A 22963-nucleotide genomic window follows, 5' to 3' on the forward strand; every position below is an offset into this window, starting at 1 on the left:
ATAATGCATATACAATTGTGCTCAAAATATACCTAATGGATGACCCAGGGTCCTCTTGCCCAGTACTGTAGCCCACCACCGATGTAGTGCATAACCCCGACATGCGTGTTGCCGCTTATTTCGGAACCATGCTTTCTTAAGGGGAATTGTATAACGGACTTCCCAACAGGACCTTTTATCACAAGAATTCCCTGGCACGTGTCCGTCTTGTGACCGGGCGATGATTGGCTGTGTTGAAGCAGCGCAAGATCCCGCGGCCCACCACCCCACAGCCATGTGACCCAGCCAGATCCTACAGCGATACGAGCAGGAGCACAGGGTTACCATAGCTCAGTCACATGCTGACGATACCAGGCGGCCGGGCCACGAGGGGCGGAAGCGGGAGGCAAGCGGGCGCATGTGCACAACAGTCAAACCAACATATCAGATTATCAACAGCATTAACTCATGGTAATGCATGAACATCCAGAGAAATGTCAAAATATATAGAAATAAGCTGAGCATGTAAATGGCTTCATTTATAAATCATCCATAAAGTATATGTTCATCTATGTGCGCACAGAATTTCAGTTATGGTAATGAATCTTCATATTTCCAATCGTGCAACATAGTCATCAACTGCCACCATGAAGGAGAAGAGTTCAAGAGGTATATCTGTTAGAGCCCAATAAGACGCAAGTAGCTCTGAAATATAAAAGTGAAGTTAAAAACTGAAAACACTACATGGAGGGGAATATCCATTGTTTGTAGTTTTAGAGGATGTGGAAAAATTCAAGGATTCATCCAAGCCGTCTGGTTTAACCGTTCCCAATGTCACTATCCATTAAAGTTCATACCTGGCCAGGAGTCGTCTGATGTCCCCTCTCCCCCTCTTATGCCAGTGTGAACCAAATCTATCCCTTTCACTTTAAACCCTTTTGGGTCGCAGTTATGGACCAATCTAAAAATGTCTTGGGATAGATTTTAGTTCAGATGTGTCAACCACCACCCTGGCTGCACCAATGCTCCACACGTGCTCCCTTACCCTAAATATCAATTCCCTTGAAGTGAGTCCCACATATATCAGTGGGCAGCTACATGTAGCGAAAGGGTTTAAAGAGAATCGCAGAAATGTTCCCAGAACAGTGATCCGTATGTCATCCGTGTGCAATGCGAAACATCCGTATAGCGAGATTTTCTCGCCGGCTTGCAAAATGGACATATAATGGATTCCGGCCCAGAAAATCATGAATAAATAATGTGGAAGTCTATTTCTTGACTGCACAAGTTCCAGCCTACAAGCGAAAAAATTGTGTGGGCTCCCGCACAATTTTCTTCGCCAGAGAGGGAAAGCCGTTGGCCGGGGATGATATTTGTAGTTTGGGAAGGGGTTAATACCCATGGATCTTCCAGGCTATGAATATCTGCCCGCTGCTGTATATTTAGCCTTTACTGGCTAGTCTAATAGGGTGACCCCCCAAAAAAATGATGTGGGGTCCCCATATAATTAATAACCAGAAAGGCTATGCAGACAGCTGTGGGCTGTTATTCATAGCCTAGGAAGGAGACATGGATATTGGGCCCACCCTGGCTACAAACATCAGCCCGCAGCCTCCCCAGAAATGTTGCATCTGTACGATGCGCCAACTCTGGCACTTAGCCCTTCTCTTCTCACTGCTGTGTAGCGATGGCATATGGGGTAATAAGGGGTTAATGTCACCTTGCTATTGTCAGGTGACATTAAGCTCGGTTAAGAATGGAGAGGCGTCAATAAGCCGACTATCCATTATTAATCTTAGGCCAGGGTCACACTAGAGATTAAAACGGTCGAATGCAATGCGATAAAAAAATCGCATTGCATTCGAACCCATGTTATTCTATGGGGCAGCTCACATCATGCGATTTTTTAGCGCATCCGATCGTCGGACCGAGACAATCGCAGCATGCTGCGATTGTCACCGATTTTCGGATCGGATTCCCCAATGCAAGTCTATGGATGCGATAAAAAAACGCATGGAAAACGCACCACACGTGTGACTTGCGATTAAATCACAAGACTTCTCCTGGGAAACAGGAAAGAGCAGGAGGCATGGCCAGGAAGCTTGGGTATGCAAATTACTCAAGCAGCATAAAAAAAAACCAGGAAGAACGCCTCCACGGAGTCCTCCATCATGTCCACACCAGTGAATGTGGAAATGCTGATAGTTCTTGTCCAGGAGAGGCCAGAACTATGGGACCAGAGAGATCCCCACTATGCTGACCGGAGACGCAGGGAGGCAGCGTGGACAAGAATCTGTGGCCAGATGTTCCCTGGATATGCGGCAAGACCTCTTGAGGAGCGTGACCAAATTAGTAAGTGAAAGAATGTGTTCACATAATCAAATCCCCTAATCTAATCTGCTCAATGTAAGGCCCAGTAAGTGATTGCTCAGATATCAGTAATGACTTACTTTTTTTTTTTTTTGTAAGATATTTACAATATCTACATTCCAAATCCCTGACTGGTGGCAGCATGAATCTTTTGCGTGCTAAAATATTGAGTTATGTATCTAATTGTTCTGCCACCAAATGCAGTGATCTTCTATTTTTTGGGCCCGTATCTTAGCCACTATATAACTATTGTTTTTGTAATAAAAACAGCATAGATGCTCGCATTAATACCACAGTATTTTTTAAATTTGGTTAGCAAATATGTTGTTTAGAAGGCCCTTTGTAGTAGGCCTCAACCTTTTTTTTTTTTGTTGGGTTGATTGGTGTGGAGTCAACAGGAAGATAAATCATATCATTTGTAAAATGTGGGCCTAAGCATTGGGTAACCCTTGATTCCAAAGCCATATGTGTGTTGTAACTAAATCCTGTGTTTTTGTTAACATTGTAGTGACTGATGTGACAAGGCATTGGCACAGCTGTAGGGACACATATAGGAGGGAGAGACAGCTGAGGTCCCATAGTGGAGCGGCCGGAACCACAAAGAGGAAATACCTCTATTACGACCGCCTACATTTCCTTGCTCCTGTGATGGAGCTGAGACCGTAAGTACATGGTTTAATGTAGTACTCTGTATATTCTGGAAGCCAAATTTACTTGATGTTATTTTTCCCATTGTAGCACCGAGTCAAACCTCACAGAGAGGGAGACGGGTTCCGACTCTGAGGTCCAAAATGATCCTGAGTCGGATGTTGCTGCAGGCTCAGGCCCATCTTCTGGACTTCCCAGAACAACACCAGCACCACCACCAAGATCACCACCACCACCAGAATCAGGTAGCCAGCCAGCACAGCCTGATGACCGGGGCAACAGTAGCAGCCCCACCATGTCACTGGAGACCTCACCACAGCCTTCTGCCCTACCACGACGAGGCAGGCGCAGGAGAGAAGGAGCAGCTTCGGGAACAAGGATGCAGGTTGACCGTGGTGTATTGGACTACTTGTCGACAGCTGCTCATGATGATGGGGAGGAGGCATATGGCCGCAGTCTGGCACAGTATTTGAGGGCAATTCCCCGTGGGTACAGGCTGCGTACGAGAGGGGCTCTCCAAATCGTCTTGGATGCCAGCACACCACCCAATAATCCCTGCAGTGTCTTTCAGTTCCTTGAAAGGTGGAAACTGTCAGAGGAGAATCAGATTGATAGGCTGGTTGGACTTGATGTGAGTAGTCAACCATCCTTGGAACCTGTTCCTCCTCCTTCTCCTCCTCCTCCACGGGTGGCAACACCTCTGCCTCAGCCTGCACACATCCCCAATGTGGCTCCACAGGTCCAATAAATGGTCCAGGGCGCACATGCCCAATATGGCCACTTTAACATACCCAATGTTGGTGGTTGGCCCCAACATGGGTATGTTAGACATGGACATAATGGGGGATATGGGCAACTTGGTCAGCCCTACCAGGACTACCCACAACAATTACAAAATTACCCCTACCAAAACCCACAAATAGATCCTGCCAGGATGCAACAGATGGCACAGCCACCTGCCAGTGCACAGGGGGACAGAGATGTGGGCCAGCAACCAAGGCCAAATCTCCAAACAGGCCCCCACATTCACCACCCCCAACCTACCATGACTTGTAGGTTTTCATTTTTACCTTGTTGTTAGGTTTGGTCTATTGTCCATGATGTTTTTTCTTGTTTGCCTTGAAATGTTGAATCCTAATGTGCTGATAACATTAGGCCAAAGCCAACTACTATGGTTATATGTTACCGCAATAACCCAAAAAAACAAGTAATAAACTTGTTTTCATTCACTATGTGTGTCTGTTCATGTACGTACATGTTCTGTAATGTGTTACATAGATATAGTAACAAGTACTATTGAAACAAAAATTTAACACAAAGGTAAAGGCCAAAATATTTATGATAACACAACACTAAAAAACCACTACATAGATAAGGCATCATCTTGCCATGCAGTTGCACCCTGAGGTGTCACAAAATAATTTGTTAACACATCACGGACTTTGAGTCCGGAAATTGGACGACGGGGTGGGTTTACATGTGTCCTAGGCCTAGACACATTAGCAGAGTCCACTTCAGCATCATCATATGAGGGGCAGTCATGTATCCTTGTGAAGTTATGTAGGACAACACAGGCTTTAATAACTTCATTGACATTAGCTTCACTCAGCTGAATTGCCGACTGTAGGACCCTCCATTTGGCGGTAAGAATGCGAAAGGCACATTCCACCAGTCGCCGAGCACATGATAGTCGATAGTTAAATATTCTACGCCGGTGGTCAAGGGTTCGTCGTGGATATGGCCTCATGACATGTCTGCTCAATGGGAATGCCTCATCTGCTACAATAACATAAGGCACCGGTTCCAGATTTGAGTTGGGAAGCTGACATGGTGGTGTTAGGTCAAGCTCATTATTACGCAGCCGCCGACCCATAATGGAAGAATTGAAGACTCTGGAGTCTCCAGTTCTTCCATAGGCCCCAATATCTACAATTATAAACCTGTAGTGAGTGTCAACCAAAGCCAACAATACTGCAGAAAAATATTGTTTATAATTATAGAATTGGGACCCTGAGTTCGGCGGCTTACGCACACGGATGTGCTTCCCATCTAGGGTTCCAACCAAGAGGCAACCAGTCAGGCATTTTGGGCTCCGGCATTACCATATGATGGAGTCTGGTCCAGATTTCGGAGCATGTAGACCGTACTATGCCAGAGATTGTTGATTTGCCTATTAAAAATTCTAAATGCAGACCAGCATATGAAAGGCCAGTTGAAAGGAAGCTAAAAAAAAAGGAAAAAAAAACATTAGGACATTGCCAAAAATAAAAAAAAAAATTTTTCAAACACATTTAAAGTCGAGGAAGTCTAAAGTAGGCATGATGAAGATTACATTACATGCCATGGCTTGGTTATGAAAGCCACAAGCATAAATTTGTTGTTGTTAAATGTTTGGGAAATAAATTAAGATAATAGGGCAATACGAAATATGATTAAAGGTGTGTAAAATAAATATGCAGCTTCACACATCATCAACATATTGGTTTGAGACATACCGTAAGGTGAGGAGTAGACGCTCCTCAGCAGAAATAGCTTTGCGCATCCTCGTGTCCTGAAACGTGATCCCAGGGCGCACAATCTCAAGCAAAATATCAAAGGTCGCAAGGCTCATCCGACAATATTGATAGAACTTCTCCGGATGGCTCCGCAGTGATGTATAGAGATGGTGGAAATGGCCTTTAGATATCCTTCTGAGCAAAAGTGGATGGACCCACATTCGCCTACGCCTCCGCGGATCCACAATCACAGGGTGTTGCTCCCCAAAACGTCGGGATAAAACCCAATAGAAAAGAACACGCTCAGTGGTGTTAAAAGTGAGCCTGTCTGTCATGTTTAGCACAAAGCAGAGCTAACCAAATCCAAGCACTGACTGTATGTCAAAGGTAGCAACCCCACACCTGTTCGAGAGGCCATAAATATAGGGAGGGATGATTTTTTAAATGAGTTTCAGGCCTAAGAACGGTTATTTGTCAGTTTTGGAATGGTCAGAGAAAAAATCGGCAGACGGATGTAAAACGGATGCTTACATGCGATTAAAATCGCATCAATGAAGAAAAATCGCATCAAAAACGCATCACTGGTTAATTTGTGCGATTTCGTACCGTTAAAATGGGACCGATTTTTTAATGGTTGTGTGTGACTCCAGCCTTATAGTAATAAAGAGTCAAAAAACATACGTTAAGAATAAAGTATTTTAATGAAATAAAACAACAGTTTTACATAGTTTTTAGTTCAGTATACACCCTGATCCGACACAGTCCCTCTTTAACCTCTTACTTACCGCTGACGCAATAGTATGTCAGCAGTAAGTATCCCCTGCTTTGAGGTGGGCTCACCGCCGGAGCAGGCATTCAATTAGTACTACCGGCACGCGGCCGGTAATGAGCTCATTGCCGACCCGTTACGTGATCGGGGGTCAGTGATGCATTGCCTTGACAACCAGAGGTCTCATAGACACCTCTATGGTTGTTGCCGGCAGATTGCTATGAGTGCCACCAGCTGGTCGTCGCTCATAGCAATGCAGTAAATCTGCTACATATAGGCGATCAGAGCATCACCTATATGTATCAGAGCCGATCAAGTATGGCATGCTTCTAGCCTCCTATGGAGGCTACTGAAGCATGCCAAATGTAAATTAAAAAAAAAAAGTGTTTAAAAATAAGACAAAAATAGTGTAAATCACCCCAATTTCGCCACAATCAAAATAAAACAAAAAAAAAAAAAATCAAACCTACACATATTTGGTATCATCGCGTTCAGAATTACCAGATCAATAAAAAAAGGATTAACCTGATCGCTAAACGGCGTAGCAAGAAAAAAATCAAAAACGCCAGAATTACGTTTTTTTGGTCGCCGCGACATTGCATTAAAATGTAATAACGAGCAACCAAAAGAACGTATCTGCAAAAATGTGGTATCATTAAAAACGTCAGCTCGGCACACAAATCATAAGCCCTCACCTGACCCGAGATCACAAAAAATGGAGATGCTACAGGTCTCGGAAAATGGCGCATTTTTTTTTTTTTTTGCAAACTTTAGATTTTTTTTCACCACTTACATGAAAGAGAACCTAGACATGTTTGATGTCTATGAACTCATAATGACCAGGAGAATCATAATGGCAGGTAAGTTTTAGCATTTAGTGAACCTAGCAAAAAAGTGAAACAAAAAACAAGTGTGGGATTGCATTTTTTGGCAATTCACTGCACTTGGAATTTTTTTCCCATTTTCGAGTACACTACATGGTAAAACCAATAGTGTGTTTCAAAAGTACGACTCGTTCCTCAAAAAACAAACCCTCACATAGCCATATTGACGGAAAAATAAAAAAGTTATGAGTCTGGAAAGGGGAGCGAAACACGAAAACGAAAAATCGAAAAAAGCTCCGGGAGTTAAGGCATTAATAACAATTGTCCCACAACGATCTCCCCTATAGTGCAGCCACATCGGCAGATGTGACCACTCTATAGGCCTTCGATGACACACTGACCGGAGATAACCTCCCGCAGTGTGTCATCGGAGTTAAGCCTCTCGCTTTACGGCACTACAGCGTGAGAAAATTCTCACGCTGTAGTGCCGCAAAGTAACAGGTGAACTCAGATGACCTGTCTGTGGCAGAGTGATACAATGACTGAGATAATCCTCTGCATTGTATCACCAGAGCCCCTGGAGAGCAGTCACACCTACTGATGTGACCGCTCTCCACGGGAGATCGCCGTGGGACAATCTTTATTATATGGACTACGTCGGACACAGGGAGTATATTGTTTGTTTATTATTTCAATTTTTTTCAGGTGAGCGAGGACTTCGGGGATTAGCAGTATATGGTGAGTATGGACTATTTGTGTGTGTGGGTTTTGTTTACATTCAACACATTAGCCGGATGATGGGCCTACTACTGTCCCATCATTGGCTAATGTTGTCACTGTAGCAGGCATAGCCAGATGGGACTAGTAGTCCCATTGGACGATTCCTGCATACACACTCACACACACTGACACAGCCCTGCTGACCCCGCAAACAGCCCCACCGACACTGCACACAGATTCACGCAGACCCTGCCCGCACACAGACACGCACATAGCTCCGCCCACACTCTTTCCTCTTCCCGGTCTGCGATTTTCACACCCACATCCGCAGCAAAACTGCAGATTTTTTACATCTGCGGTTTTGCTGCAGATGTGCCTGACTCATTGCAAGTCAGTGGGTGCAGAAACACTGCAGATCCGCACAAAGAATTGACATGCTGTGAGACAAAAAACGCTGTGAATCCGCACATTTCTTTCCGCAGCGTGTGCACAGGAAATCTCCATTTCCCATAGGTTTACTTTGGCTGGGCACTACACTGCGGATTTGATGCAAATCCATGCGGCAAAAAACGCTGTGGATCCGCAATAAAATCTTCAACCTGTGCACATACCCTTAAGCCAGCACTTTACACTGCAGGAGGGAGACTCCACTGAGCCAGGAGCATGCAGAATGACCGTCAGGCAGGGGAGCAGGCGTTTTCCTGCTCTCCTCCTGTGTGGTGTTCTGCCTCATAAAAAAGTGGCACTGACTCCGGTGGGCCCCTTCATGTGACAGGGGCCTGGGGCGATGGCCCCCTCTGCCCCCCAATAGCTACACTACTGCATGAGTATTGGTATCTACAGCTTGTTTTAAAGTAACCAGTTCAAATCCAAAATGTGACTATACATGTCCAATGTCTAGCAATATACTTGGTGGCACTCTTGTTAAAGTGAAGGGCACTAGGTATGTGGATGATAGAACAGGCACATAAATATCCTCCGCTAGCTACTGTGCGATCCTGCGAAGAGCCGACAGTACATGTGTGCTTGCTTTCTTCCGATGCTTTTCAGAAGAGTAGTCTTCCTTTGTCAGAGATGTGTTGCTCCCTTAAGAACAGGTAATGTCTGGCAGAAGTCACCTGCAAAAATTATAATACCCCCATTAAACGATCAGTTCCCCGCAGATCTTTCAAGGTCCGATCAAGGGCTCAACCGCTTTCTTGTGCACCATGGTACATTCATCCCAATTACTTTGCACGTTTGTAATACCTTAGCTTTCCCAAAGCCCTTAGTGATATTACAGACAGGGTTTTCTGACAGCGCTAGATTAAAGGGCAATCCTAATGCTGAATGAGCCGTGCGCCCTCCATCTAAAAGAGTGGCCGCAATCCCACATGATGCAACAGCCAAGGCAATGTCATTGTTTGAGCGAATTTCTGGAAGCAGCAAATTAATTAAAATGTTTTACCAGTACCTCCTGATGCATCTAGGAGACATAGTCCCCCATTTCCACTGGAAATCTGAGCCATAATTGTCATATAGCTGATCTTTGGTCATCAACCAAAAGAGGATTACCGTATATACTCGAATATAAGCCGAGATTTTCAGCCCGTTTTTTTGGGCTGAAAGTCCCCCTCTCGGCTTATATTCGAGTCATATACACCGGGGGGTCGGAGGGGGAGAGGGGGCGGGGGTGTCAGGTCAAACTTACCCGTCCTGACGCTGTCTCTTGAGCCCCCAGCTTCTCTGCGCTCTCTGTTCCTGCCTTCAGCGGTCACGTGGTACCGCTCATTAAAACTCATGAATATGCGCATATTCATGAGTTTTAATGAGCGGTATCACATGACCGCTGAACGCAGGAAGAGAGAGCGCGGAGAAGCTTGGGGCTCAAGCGACAGCGTCAGGACGGGTAAGTATAGCGATATACTCACCTGTCCTGCGTCCATGGCTGCTTGCTGCTGTCTGTCATCGGTCAGTGACTTGAGACAGCAGAGGGCGCGGTGACGTGATTAGTGCGCGCCGCGCCCCCTGCAGTCTGAACGTCACTGACTGGTGACGTGGCAGATAGCGGTGAGCAGCCATGGACGCAGGACAGGTGAGTATCTGACACCCAGCGACGGAGAGGTGAGTATGTCATTTTTTTTATTTTTACATGCTGCAGCAGCGGCAGTAGATGGGGGAATAATCTAAGGAGCTTCTTATGGGGGCAGCATATGGGGGAATAATCTATGGAGCTTCTAATGGGGGCAGTATATGGGGGAATAATCTATGGAGCTTCGTATGGGGGCAGTATATGGGGGAACAATCTATGGAGCTTCTTATGGGGGCAGTATATGGGGGAATAATCTATGGAGCTTCTAATGGAGGCAGTATATGGGGGAACAATCTATGGAGCTGCTTATGGGGGCAGTATATGGGGGAACAATATGGAGCTTCTTATGGGGGCAGCATATAGGGGAATAATCTATGGAGCTTCTAATGGGGGCAGTATATGGGGGAACAATCTATGGAGCTTCTTATGGGGGCAGTATATGGGGGAATAATCTATGGAGCTGCTTATGGGGGCAGTATATGGTGGAACAATATTGAGCTTCTAATGGGGGCAGCATATGGGGGAATAATCTATGGAGCTTCTAATGGGGGCAGCATATGGGGGAATAATCTATGGAGCTTCTTATGGGGGCAGTATATGGGGGAACAATCTATGGAGCTTCTTCTGGGGACACCATATGGGGGAATAATCTATGGAGCATTTCCCACCCTAGGCTTATACTCGAGTCAATAAGTTTTCCCAGTTTTTTTGTGGCAAAATTAGGGGGGTCGGCTTATACTCGGGTCGGTTTATACTCGAGTATATACGGTATTTAATATGACAAATTCTTTACTTTTTTTCAAATCATACCTTTTTTTCTTGCAGAATTTCTCTGTTCATAATATCAGTCTGGTCGATTTGGTGCTGGTAAACCTAATGCTATTAGTTTTACTTTTGATAGATATGCACCTTTCTTCTAACATCAAGAGGGCTTTGTTGACTATGTCAGCAATGACATTTAAGTCTAAGTCTGGATTAACCCTCCTTTGCACTCTAAGAATATCTTTACTAAGATATTCTTTGTATTTGTCCCAAAGCGCACAGGGATTGGAGGGTGCGCAGGTTGTAATTATTATAGCGAACAGGTCTTAGTTGAGGTGGAAAGCGAGTGAGAGATGCTTCCTGCAATGCCAAGTCCCAGTGTTGATCGTCTTGTTATTTATCTTGTGGAGACTGAGCGTCTCTACAAGATAAATAGACATGCTGCGGTCTAGAAAGACGCGCCGCTTGTGCGTATACACAGGTCTGTCTCACGTGTCTTTGAACGCATAGGGAGATGGGATATCATAAAATCCCATCCACTATGCTGTAACATCTGGCAGCAGCGGGGTGGACGCTGTGGCTGTATGCAGCATCCAAAGTGCAGCGTTTCCTGACCGTGGAAACATACCCTTAGGGAAAGTATTTAGTGTTTTTCTAGAGGAGTTATCTATTTAATTGATTGCCCATGTAACAAATTATACATAGGCTGCACCAAAAGGCGACTAATGGTACGGATAAAGGAGCACCTAATATTAAGAAAGGCTACACGAGGCACTCACTTTCACGCCATTTTAAAGAAAAACATAATACATCGACAAAAGGCGTACACTTTCTTGGTATCCAGAAAATTCGACAAAACCCAAAGGGGTGGGGGGGGCAATTTTATAAAACTGATGTCCAGAACGGAATCACAATGGATAGTCACCCTAGACTGCCTGACTCCAAAAGGCTTGATTTATGTGCTAGAATTATATGCATTTTAAATGGGCTTGAACTAACATAGTGATACTAATAATTGGACTAGTTTCACTTTTCCCTCCCAATTCCACATGTCGTATTATTCTATTCAGGTGTCAAGCGAGTGATGGAGAGATTCTACTGTATATATATTTAATAGATATGTCTTATTTTATACTGTCAATTGGGATCGGTTTTAGGGACTTCTAATAGTACATACTGACTCAAAGGACACGGCCGGATATAGGCATATACACTACTGTTCAAAAGTTTGGGGTCACCCAGACAATTTTGTGTTTTAAATGAAAACTCAAACTTTTGTTAATCAAATGAGTTGCCAAATGAATTTAAAATCTAGTCCAGACATTGACAAGGTTCAAAAAAAAGATTTTTATTTGAAATAATAATTTTCTCCTTCAAACTTTGCTTTCGTCAAAGAATGCTCCCTTTGCAGCAATTCCAGACGTTTGGCATTCTAGCAGCTAATTTTCTGAGGTAATCTGGAGAAATATCACCCCATGCTTCCAGAAGCCCCTTCGACAAGTTGGTTTGGCTTGATGGGCACTTTTTGTGTACCATACGGTCAAGCTGCTCCCACAACAGCTCAATAGGGTTGAGATCTGGTGACTGCTCTGGCCACTCAATTACAGATAGAATACCAGCTACCTGCTTCTTCCTTAACTAGTTCTTGCATAATTTGGAGGTGTGCTGTGGGTCATTGTCCTGTTGTAGGATGAAATTGGCTCCAATCAAGCGCTGTCCACAGGGTATGACATGGCGTTGCAAAATGGAGTGATAGCCTTCCTTATTCAAAATCCTTTTTACCTTGTACAAATCTCCCACTTTACCAACACCAAAGCAACCCCAGACCATCACATTACCTCCACCATGCTTGACAGATGGCATCAGGCACTCTTCCAGCATCTTTTCAGTTGTTCTGCATCTCACAAATGTTCTTCTGTGTGATCAAAACACCTCAAACTTGGATTCTTCTGACCATAACACTTTTTCCCAATCTCCCTCTGTCCAATGTTTGTGTTCTTTTGCACATATTAATCTTTTCCTTTTTTTTAGCCAGTCTCAGATATGGCCTTTTCTTTGCCACTCTGCCCTGAAGGCCAGCATCCCGGAGTCGCCTCTTCACTGTAGACGTTGACACTGGCATTCTGCATGTACTATTTAATGAAGTTGCCAGTTGAGGATCTGTGAGGCGTCGATTTCTCAAACTACAGACTCTAATGTACTTGTCTTGTTGCTCAGTTGTGCAGCGGGGCCTCCCACTTCTCTTTTTTCTCTGGTTAGAGCCTGATTGTGCTCTCCTCTGAAGGGAGTAGTACACACCGTTGTAGGAAATCTTCAGTTTCTTGGCAATTTCTCGCATAGAATAGCCTTCATTTCTAAGAACAAGAATAGACTGTCGAGTTTCATGTGAAAGTTCTTTTTTCTGGCCATTTTGAGAGTTTAATGGAACCAACAAATGTAATGCTCCAGATTCTCAACTAGCTCAAAGGAACGTCAGGTTTATAGCTTTTCTAATCAGCCAAACTGTTTCCAGCTGTGCTAACGTACTTGCACAAGGGTTTTCAAAGATATTCTAACCATCCATTAGCCTTCTTACACAGTTAGCAAACACAAAGTACCATAAGAGCACTGGAGTGATGGTTGTTGGAAATGGGCCTCTATACACCTATGAAGATATTGCAATACAAACCAGACGTTTGCAGCTAAATAGTCATTTACCACATTAACAATGTATAGAGTGTATTTCTGAATCATTTAATGCTAGCTTCAATGTAAAAACTTTTCTCTCAAAAATAAGGAAATTTCTAAGTGACCCTAAACTTTTGAACGGTAGTGTGTATGTATATATATATATAATTTTATTGTTATTTTATACTAATCCATAAGATATAATTTTGTACTAATTCTAATTTATTTTGCCTTTATACTACCACTTTTAAATATTATTAATAAAATTGATTTTAAAAAGTTGTTTTTATATATAAGTAAATTCCTCTCATCACTTTTATAATTTTGCCTGAAGCCGTAGTGCATTAAATATATTCTAATGTAATCAAACTTATTTTTAATTTCACTTTTATGTACTTGTTCATATTTATTTAATTTTATACCAGTCCTCATCTAATATATGCATGTGTGTATAAATATACCTCCAATCAAGCATTACACACATTGAGCAATATTAGTCATTGCACAGGCTCATAAAATTGGTAAAACCGAGGTGCACATACAGTATACACATAAATCATTGGGGCAAGCAGAGGAGATGCGGGGGCTAGATGGACACATAAGGAGTATAAATTAGCGGGGGTCAATAAGCTGGTGAGAACCCTGACGAAGGACGCAGTCCTCCGAAACGCGTTGGTCACTCTTTTGGTCCCAGCGCCGCTCTGTAGCCTCTGTGACGTCTGCTAGGAATCTGGGTCATTCTATGCATATGCAGCAACCCAGATTCTCACATTTGTCTCCAGAGGCTGTCCTTTTTCCCTGCTTCTGAGCATGCTCACGGGACTAGCTCTCATTGGAGTTCAGGAATCAGGTGCTCAGGTCCTGCTCCTGATTTGATTGGTTATGCTCGGGGCTCTGGAGATTTCCGGCAGGTCCCGTACGCTATAAAAAGTGCGCATGGCCGCTATGCCATGCGCTAGTATTTTTCCATACTTGCTGCTGTGTGTTTGGTGATGGATGCTTGGACTGGTGAATGACTTATTAGGAAACCCCTTCCCTCTGATAATACGTATGTGTGAGTGATTGGGATACAGCCAGTGTGCGCGCTAGCGCCAGCGCGCTCAAGCATCCTCTGTTGCAGCAGCCTGCGTCCTGCATTGCTCCTGCTAACTTGCGCCTGCAGTCGTTTTGGCATCTGCAGTTGTGACGCCGTGCACATGTCCAGTCACGGTAAGTCGTCTCGGCTGTAGTGACGTCTATAACTACTCCGATCTTTGGCTACCGCACGTGTGCCGCTGAGTGTCTGTGAACTTAATACAGACCCAGCGTTTTTTGTATTTGTGTTCATGTGTGCAGCTCTGTGAGTCTTTTAACAGAGCTTGCTTTTGTGCATCAGGTGCAGTTCTTCCCTGTGCACATTACCGTCCTTGTGCTCTGCTTATTTAGCAGCGGTTATTACACCTGCCGCACGGTGGACCCCGGGCGGCGAACACGCTTTATTTATATTTTTAAGCGTGTTCCACCGCCGTAACATAATACTAGCGCCAGGGTCTGGCTAAAAATGGCAGATAAGAGCAGCAACTGTTGCAATGCTTGCGACAGCTCGAGGCTCGCTTGACCACCTTTGAGAGGGCCCTCGCAGCTTCGCAGGCCACGGATGCTGCTGTCCAGGCACTTATTGACGCAGTGGGACGTATGTCCGTGTCCGCCCTTGCGCCGACAGTTACACGCCTCCCGTTACCGGAGAAATATTCTGGGGATGGCGCCTCCTGCAGGGTTTTTATCAGCCAGTGCTCGATCCATCTGGAGCTGCTGGCTGCGCAATTCCCTACAGAACGGGCCAAGGTGGCCTTTATTATAGCCCTACTGTCGAGCAAGGCGCTGGAATGGGCAACGCCACTTTGGGAGCGTGGTGACCCGGATGTTCGGACCGTGGCTAATCTGCTTACCGCTATCAAGCAGGTGTTTCTTGGTCCACGGGTTACCCACGATACCTCTCTCCAATTGCTGGCCTTGTCTCAAGGATCACTCTCAGTAAGCCAATACGCAGTCCGTTTTCGGACACTGGCGTCTGAGTTAGAGTGGTCTGACAAGGCACTCATCCCAGTTTTTTGGAGAGGACTAGCCGAGCACGTGAAGGATGCTCTCTCCACTAGAGAGAACCCTACCACTCTGGAGGAGCTAATCTCCATCTCCTCCTGTATTGACCTCCATTTTTCGGAGTGTGGTTTGGAGCGTGCTCACACCAAACGTAGAGGTACTCCGGCTCCCAAATTTTTTGAGCCTTTGGATCTGCCCGAGCCAGAGGTTCTACCACCCGAGCCCATGGAGGTGTCTCGCACCATTTCAGAGACATGTCCGGCGCAAGAGACCATGTGCGGTTGTCACCATCCGCCTGCTGCTTCTCAGGAAGAAAGCGCCCCGCAATGGTCTGATTGCGAATCGGTTGGCGAGACTTTTGTCCCTCCTCGCCAGCGGCCTAAAGTTCTCGCGTGGGCACACGCGCCCAATGCGGACGGCCATCATGCCTATATGCAGACCACGAAGTCACTGGCCGGTTCGTATTGGTGGCCGCACAGAGCTCGGGATGTAAAGAAATTCATTTGGGCATGCACCCTATGTGCTCGGGATAGCCTTCCCGAACGGAGAGCGGCCACGCCTGCTGATACACGGCGGCCTTCTCCTAAAACTCCCATTGTTTCCCGGGTGTCCCTCCTGAGACCTGGTCTCCCCCCAGATACCGTCCGCATCTCCCGGTTTTCGGTTTCACCTACTGGGAGATCAGGCTCGCCTTTTGACAAGTCTGAGACCTGTGCTGCTGTCGGACACAGGGTGGTGGATCGGAGGGTTCAGGGAGGAGGGGGCCCTAGGAGGGGGAGTAATGTTAGGAATCTGGGTCATTCTATGCATATGCAGCAACCCAGATTCTCACATTTGTGTCCATAGGCTAAGTCCTTTTTCCCTGCTTCTGAGCATGCTCACGGGACTAGCTCTCATTGGAGTTCAGGAGTCTGGTGCTCAGGTCCTGCTCCTGATTTGATTGGTTATGTTCGGGGCTCTGGAGATTTCCGGCAGGTCCCGTACGCTATAAAAAGTGCGCATAGCCGCTATGCCATGCGCTAGTATTTTCCATACTTGCTGCTGTGTGTTTGGTGATGAATGCTTGGACTGGTGAATGACATATTAAGAAACCCCTTCCCTCTGATAATACGTGTGTGTGAGTGATTGGGATACAGCCAGTGTGCACGCTAGCGCCAGCGCGCTCAAGCATCCTCTGTTGCAGCCGCCTGCGTCCTGCATTGCGCCTGCTAACTAACTTGCGCCTGCAGTCGTTTTGGTGTCTGCAGTTGCGACGCCGTGCAAGCGTCCAGTCACGGTAAGTCGTCTCGGTTGTAGTGACGTCTATAACTACTCCGATCTTTGGCTACCGCACGTGTGCCGCTGAGTGTCTGTGAACTTAATACAGACCCAGCGTTTTTTGTATTTGTGTTCATGTGTGCAGCTCTGTGAGTCTTTTAACAGAGCTTGCTTTTGTGCATCAGGTGCAGTTCTTCCCTGTGCACATTACCTTCCTTGTGCTCTGCCTATTTAGCAGCGGTTATTACACCTGCCGCACGGTGGACCCCGGGCGGCGAACACGCTTTATTTATATTTTTTTAAGCGTGTTCCGCCACCGTAACATAATACTAGCGCCAGGGTCTGGCTAAAAATGGCAGATAAGCAGCAACTGTTGCAATGAGTGCGACAGCGCGAGGCACACGCTAGGAATTAGGGGGGGAAGCCAGCACTGCTTAAGGTTAGAACGCATAAATTAAAGTGCATATGCACATAATATCCAGCTGTATTCAAAAATGAGATATTTGGCAAAAAAATTGATCAATTCAATTGAGCCACCCCGCCGCGCCAAGGCAATCTCATGTGGGGGGTCCTACTCTACATTTATAATAAATACTGTGCCATTACGGCCTCCTAAGAGCATGACCACATCAAGTGCAATCTGTACCTGAACATTACTAGATCGCGCCCATGAAGCCAGATGAAGCAAGTGAAGATGAAGGCCAACCAGGTCTGAACACAGACATATCAGGATTGACCTCCACACATTGCCCGACCAGCAAACATAGATGAAGGGCGATGTTGGCCCAGACACAGGTGCACAATTTAATAAAGCTTGGGGCAGGGCGGGGCTGCCGTGTGTGTGCACAGCAGCCTAGATCCATCATAATGAACACAGAAAAATTATAGCGGACATAGCCAAGCGTGCACGGCAATAGTGGTGGTGAGCCACAAACCAACAACAAGAAAATAGGGGGGGAAGCCAGCACTGCTTAAGGTTAGAACGCATAAATTAAAGTGCATATGCACATAATATCCAGCTGTATTCAAAAATGAGATATTTGGCAAAAAAATTGATCAATTCAATTGAGCCACCCCGCCGCGCCAAGGCAATCTCATGTGGGGGGTCCTACTCTACATTTATAATAAATACTGTGCCATTACGGCCTCCTAAGAGCATGACCACATCAAGTGCAATCTGTACCTGAACATTACTGGATCGCTCCCATGAAGCCAGATGAAGCAGCCCCGCCCTGCCCCAAGCTTTATTTAATTGTGCACCTGTGTCTGGGCCAACTTCGCCCTTCATCTATGTTTGCTGGTCGGGAAATGTGTGGAGGCCAATCCTGATATGTCTATGTTCAGACCTGGTTGGCCTTCATCTGCACTTGCTTCATCTGGCTTCATGGGAGCGATCCAGTAATGTCCAGGTACAGATTGCACTTGATGTGGTCATGCTCTAAATGTATTTAGGATGCCGTAATGGCACAGCATTTATTAAAAATGTAGAGTAGGACCCCCCACATGAGATTGCCTTGGCGCGGTGGGGTGGCTCAATTGAATTGATCAATTTTTTTGCTAAATATCTCATTTTTGAATACAGCTAGATATTATGTGCATATGCACTCCAATTTATGCGTTCTAACCTCAAGCAGTGCTGGCTTCCCCCCCTATTTACACGCTAGGAATCACTGTCGGCCATCTTTCCTTGCTGATATCCAGGGACGCCAACGGCCAGGGCTTCCCTGGCTCTACACAGCTCCCCTGCACCCTCACTTCACTGCCAATGACAGGAGCATACCTCTTTGACTACATCCAGGCAACAGCCAAGCTGTAAACAGCCCCCAACCTGGCGAAACCGGCACTATTCTGCCACATCCATGCAACATCTACCACATAACTTGCCTCTGACCCGGTAACTACATGCTACTCTTCTAGGCAGCTGTTCACCAATCACTGGGTAAGTGTTTAACCGGTTGGACCTGTATAGTCTGCTCTGCAGTATATATTTTTTTTTTGGGGGGGCACTGTGTATTTCAACTAACTTTTCAGAGTGGTAAGATCATTTTAATTCGAAGGGGCTCTATCACGATGTGGTACACCTAAGTGGTACCAACACTCCAAAACACCATCTAATCCAGGGCTCCACTTTACACAGGGACCGTATTAAGTGGCTCAATTGTTCCTAGGAGGACCCTACCGCTGTGAAATACATCCTAACAGCAGGTGTATTTTTCATTGCATTTTAACATTTTGTATTTTTGTTCTTTGTCATACCCTCAAGCGCGGTCTCAGTTATTGCAGCCATCAAGTTTCTATAATCAGTGACAGTGTTGGCATCTACCTGTCTTGATTTCAGCTGCTGTGGACATTTTCTGTGAGGTAGCACTAGTGTGATCAGTCAATTTTTCAATAGGAGAAGGTGTTGATGAAACTTGTGAGATTTTCACTGCTCTCAAAACAAGACCTGTCACGTGATCGCAGAAATTGTATTATTTAAAAATCCTTGAGTTCCCCCAGATTCTGCCACTCTATTTACTTTTGTGCAGGCATTGCAGAGATACACACACTTGTTACTTTTGGAGTGCAATATGTGAAATTTCTACTTCCAGTTCAACTGGGCATGTCTTCACAGTCTACTCTGGGGGTGTGCAGTTTGAGTGGCAGCATCTTGGGAGGAGGGGGTGAAAACACATGCCCCCAGAGAAAAACCCTGAAGAAATAACCACTGGACTTCAAGCAGAGATTTCATAAAGTGCTCTCCAGAAGAAACAAACGTGAACATCTCTACAATGGAGCGACTTCGAGCAACAGGGAAACAAACACAGGAATTAGGGGAGCTTAGGAATTGTTACATTGTATTTAACTCAAGCGATAGTCCTCTTTAAGGCTGGTTTCACACTTGCGTTCAGGAGGGCTGTGGATGGCGGCCTACTTCCTCCCTGAAGCTCCGCCTTCTTCTATATGCGTCCTGCATTTCCCACGTACCTAGCTTTACCATTGGGCACACAGGGACATGTGTTGTATGTGGGCTGTCACGCTTCCATTGAAAGCAGAATATACTGGGCACAAACTTCAGCATTATATTCACTGATGGTGACAGGTTCCCTTTAAAGAGCATTGATGCTAGGATAAGTCATCCATGTCTGATCGGTCGGGGTCCGACACCCAGCACCCTCGCCTATCAGCAGATATCGGTGTCGGCAGCCAGAAATCCTCGATTGCGGAGCTGGCCGTCTTCTGTTAGCGGCCTCCGCAGGGGACTACACATCCGCCTCTTATTGATCTGAATAGAAGGCAGATGTGTTGTACCCAGCGGCGGCCACTATCAGAAGACGGCCAGCTCTGCAATCGAGTACTTCCGGCTGCCGACACCGATGTCTGCTGATAGGCAAGGGTGCTGGGGGTCGGACCCTGACAGATCAGACTCTCACAGCCCTCATCGTCTACCTGCTGCCACCTACTGGCGAGAATGAGGAGCAGCCGCCTATCATCTCTATGGGGGGGTTACCGTCCTCCAGGATGTGGCTGGGGTCACCGCCTGCACCGTGTACTGACTGGCACTCCAGCCGGGCGTCGGGGGCTTCACCACTTCACAGGCGGACAGCCACATCACAGTCTCGAAGTTGTCTCCCCGAATAAGCGCCTCCGCCTCGTCCCGGTGCACCGCCACCTGCTCGAACTGGTGCAGGCCACTGGCGTGATCGAAGTGAACGTTAGTGGCCACAGCCATGAGCGGGCGGCGCCCGGATCCCCGTCCATGCCGTGAGGGAGCAGCCCAGCAGCGCTCAGGTAGTCCGGGAGGCTGCGCAGCCCGAGGCCGGTGTCTATCACCAGGTCCTGGTGGGAGCCGCGCACCAGCCAAATATTCGCCCGGTTCCCCGACTCATAAAAGCGCTCCTGGTTCCAGAATACGCCGTCCCCCAGGGCCTTGTGCGCGAACCACTCCAGCGCGGCCATGGCGGGACTCCCCGGGCGGAAACACCGGACACGGCACACACCGGACACTGCACACCGGGCACTGCACACCGAGCGGGCACACACTGGACACGGCGCCTGTTACAGTCAGCACCTCGGGCAGCGCCCTCACTGGCGCCGCTGTCATCCAAGTGCAGTTTCCGAACCAATAGGAGACGAGTGTTGAGAATCGTCACCGGTGAGCGGACCAATGAGAAGGCAGCACTGGGAAAAACCTCTGTGTGCAGAACCGTCACTGAGTCCCGTAGAGAAGATCGCAGACCTGATCATACTGGTGACACTTGTACAGATTAACCACTTCCGTACTGGTGACACTGGTACAGATTAACCCCTGCCATACTGGTGACACTGGTACAGATTAACCCCTGCCATACTGGTAACACTGGTACAGATTAACCCCTGCCATGCTGGTGACACTGGTACAGATTAACCCCTTCCACACTGGTGACACTGGTACAGAATAACCCCTTCCACACTGGTGACACTGGTACAGATTAACCCCTTCCTTTCTGGTGACACTGGTACAGATTAACCCCTGCCATACTGGTATTACTGGTACAGATTAACCCCTTTCTATACTGGTGACACTGGTACAGATTTTCCTCTGCCATACTGGTAATACTGGTACATATCATCCCCTGCCATACTGGTAATACTGGTACAGATTAACCCCTGCCATACTGGTAACACTGGTACAGATTAATCCCCTGCCAGACTGGTAACACTAGCACAGATTAATCCGTGCCATAGTGAGACTGGTGACACTGGTACAGATTATCGCCTCCCGTAACCCCTGCCATACCAGTGACACAGTGCAGCCGCTCCGGGCCCCACACTCAGAGGGGCCCACCTACAGCTACGCTACTCTTACCTATATCAGCGTGGGCCCACCATACTGTGTATAGGAGAGCTGTACATGGGGGGACTCGGAACATAGTTGGGACACTCAGAGTATTGTTACTGTCAAAGGAGCATTATCACTTTCTAGGGGCAAAATGTGGACACTGTTTTCTAGGCACTTGTACATGACATTAATATTTTCTATTGTTCAATTTTACCATCTAGATGGCACAAAGGACACACTTTACTTTGTAAGGCGCACAGTGGGTGACATTAGGCGGGTTAGTAAAAGGACCAGTGTTTTGAACCACACAGTAGGTGCAGTAATAGGGGCACATACGGCATCAGTGGCTCAGTATTGGGGTATCAGGTACAGTAATAGGGACACATACGGCAGCAGCGGCTAAGTATTGGGGTAGCAGGTGTAGTAATAGGGGCACATATGGCAGCAGTGGCTCAGTATTGGGGTATCAGGTGCAGTAATAGGGAAACATACGGCAGCAGTGGCTCAGTATTGGGGAAGCAGGTGCAGTAATAGGGGTACATATGGCAGCAGCGGCTCAGTATTGGGGTATCAGATACAGTAATAGGGACACATACGGCAGCAGCGGCTCAGTATTGGGGTAGCAGGTGCAGTAATAGGGGCACATATGGCAGCAGCGGCTCAGTATTGAGGTATCAGGTGCAGTAATAGGGGCACATACGGCAGCAGCGACTCAGTATTGGGGTATCAGATGCAGTAATAGGGCCACATACGGCAGCAGTGGCTCAGTATTGGGGTAGCTGGTGCAGTAATAGGGGCACATACGGCAGCAGTGGCTCAGTATTGGGGTATCAGGTGCTGTGATAGGGGCACATACGGCAGCAACGGCTTAGTATTGGAGTATCAGATGCAGTAATAGGGCCACATACGGCAGCAGCGGCTCAGTATTGGGGAATCGGGTGCAGTATTAGGGACATATATGGCAGCAGCGGCTCAGTATTGGGGTATCAGATGCCGTAATAGGGGCACATATGGCAGCAGCAGCTCAGTATTGGGTTATCAGTTACAGTAATAGGGACACATACGGCAGCAGCGGCTCAGTATTGGGGTAGCAGATGCCGTAATTGGGGCACATACGGCAGCAGCGGCTCAGTATTGGGGTATCGGGTGCAGTAATAGGGACACATACGGCAGCACCGGCTCAGTATTGAGGTAGCAGGTGCAGTAATAGGGGCACATATGGCAGCAGCGGCTCAGTATTGGGGTATCAGGTACAGTAATAGGGACACATACGGCAGCAGCGGCTCAGTATTGGGGAATCAGGAACAGTAATAGGGGCACATACAGCAGCAGCGGCTCAGTATTGGGATATCAGCAGGATAAGGAGTTTGTGCAGGTTGGGAATAGATGGGGACAGTGCTGGAAATGTGAGAAGTCTGATGTGATTTATTGTAATCTCTGCAGATGAGTCCTGGCTGGAGAAGTGGTGATGTCAGTCTGGACCAGATGGAAAAGACAAGAAAAGTGAATGAAAGAACGTCA

At 46.7% G+C, this 22963-nt stretch overlaps 1 pseudogene; it reads right to left on the reverse strand.

Moving 5' to 3' along the window:
- Positions 1-586: 586 nt before the first annotated feature.
- LOC141093426 (acyl-coenzyme A thioesterase MBLAC2-like) lies at positions 587-20580 on the reverse strand (annotated as a pseudogene).
- Between the last annotated feature and the right edge of the window lie 2383 nt (positions 20581-22963).

This window comes from Dendrobates tinctorius, unplaced genomic scaffold (genome assembly GCF_039654945.1).
Source record: "Dendrobates tinctorius isolate UK_male_01 unplaced genomic scaffold, ASM3965494v1 ptg000003l, whole genome shotgun sequence".
In the NCBI taxonomy this organism is placed as follows: domain Eukaryota; kingdom Metazoa; phylum Chordata; class Amphibia; order Anura; family Dendrobatidae; genus Dendrobates; species Dendrobates tinctorius.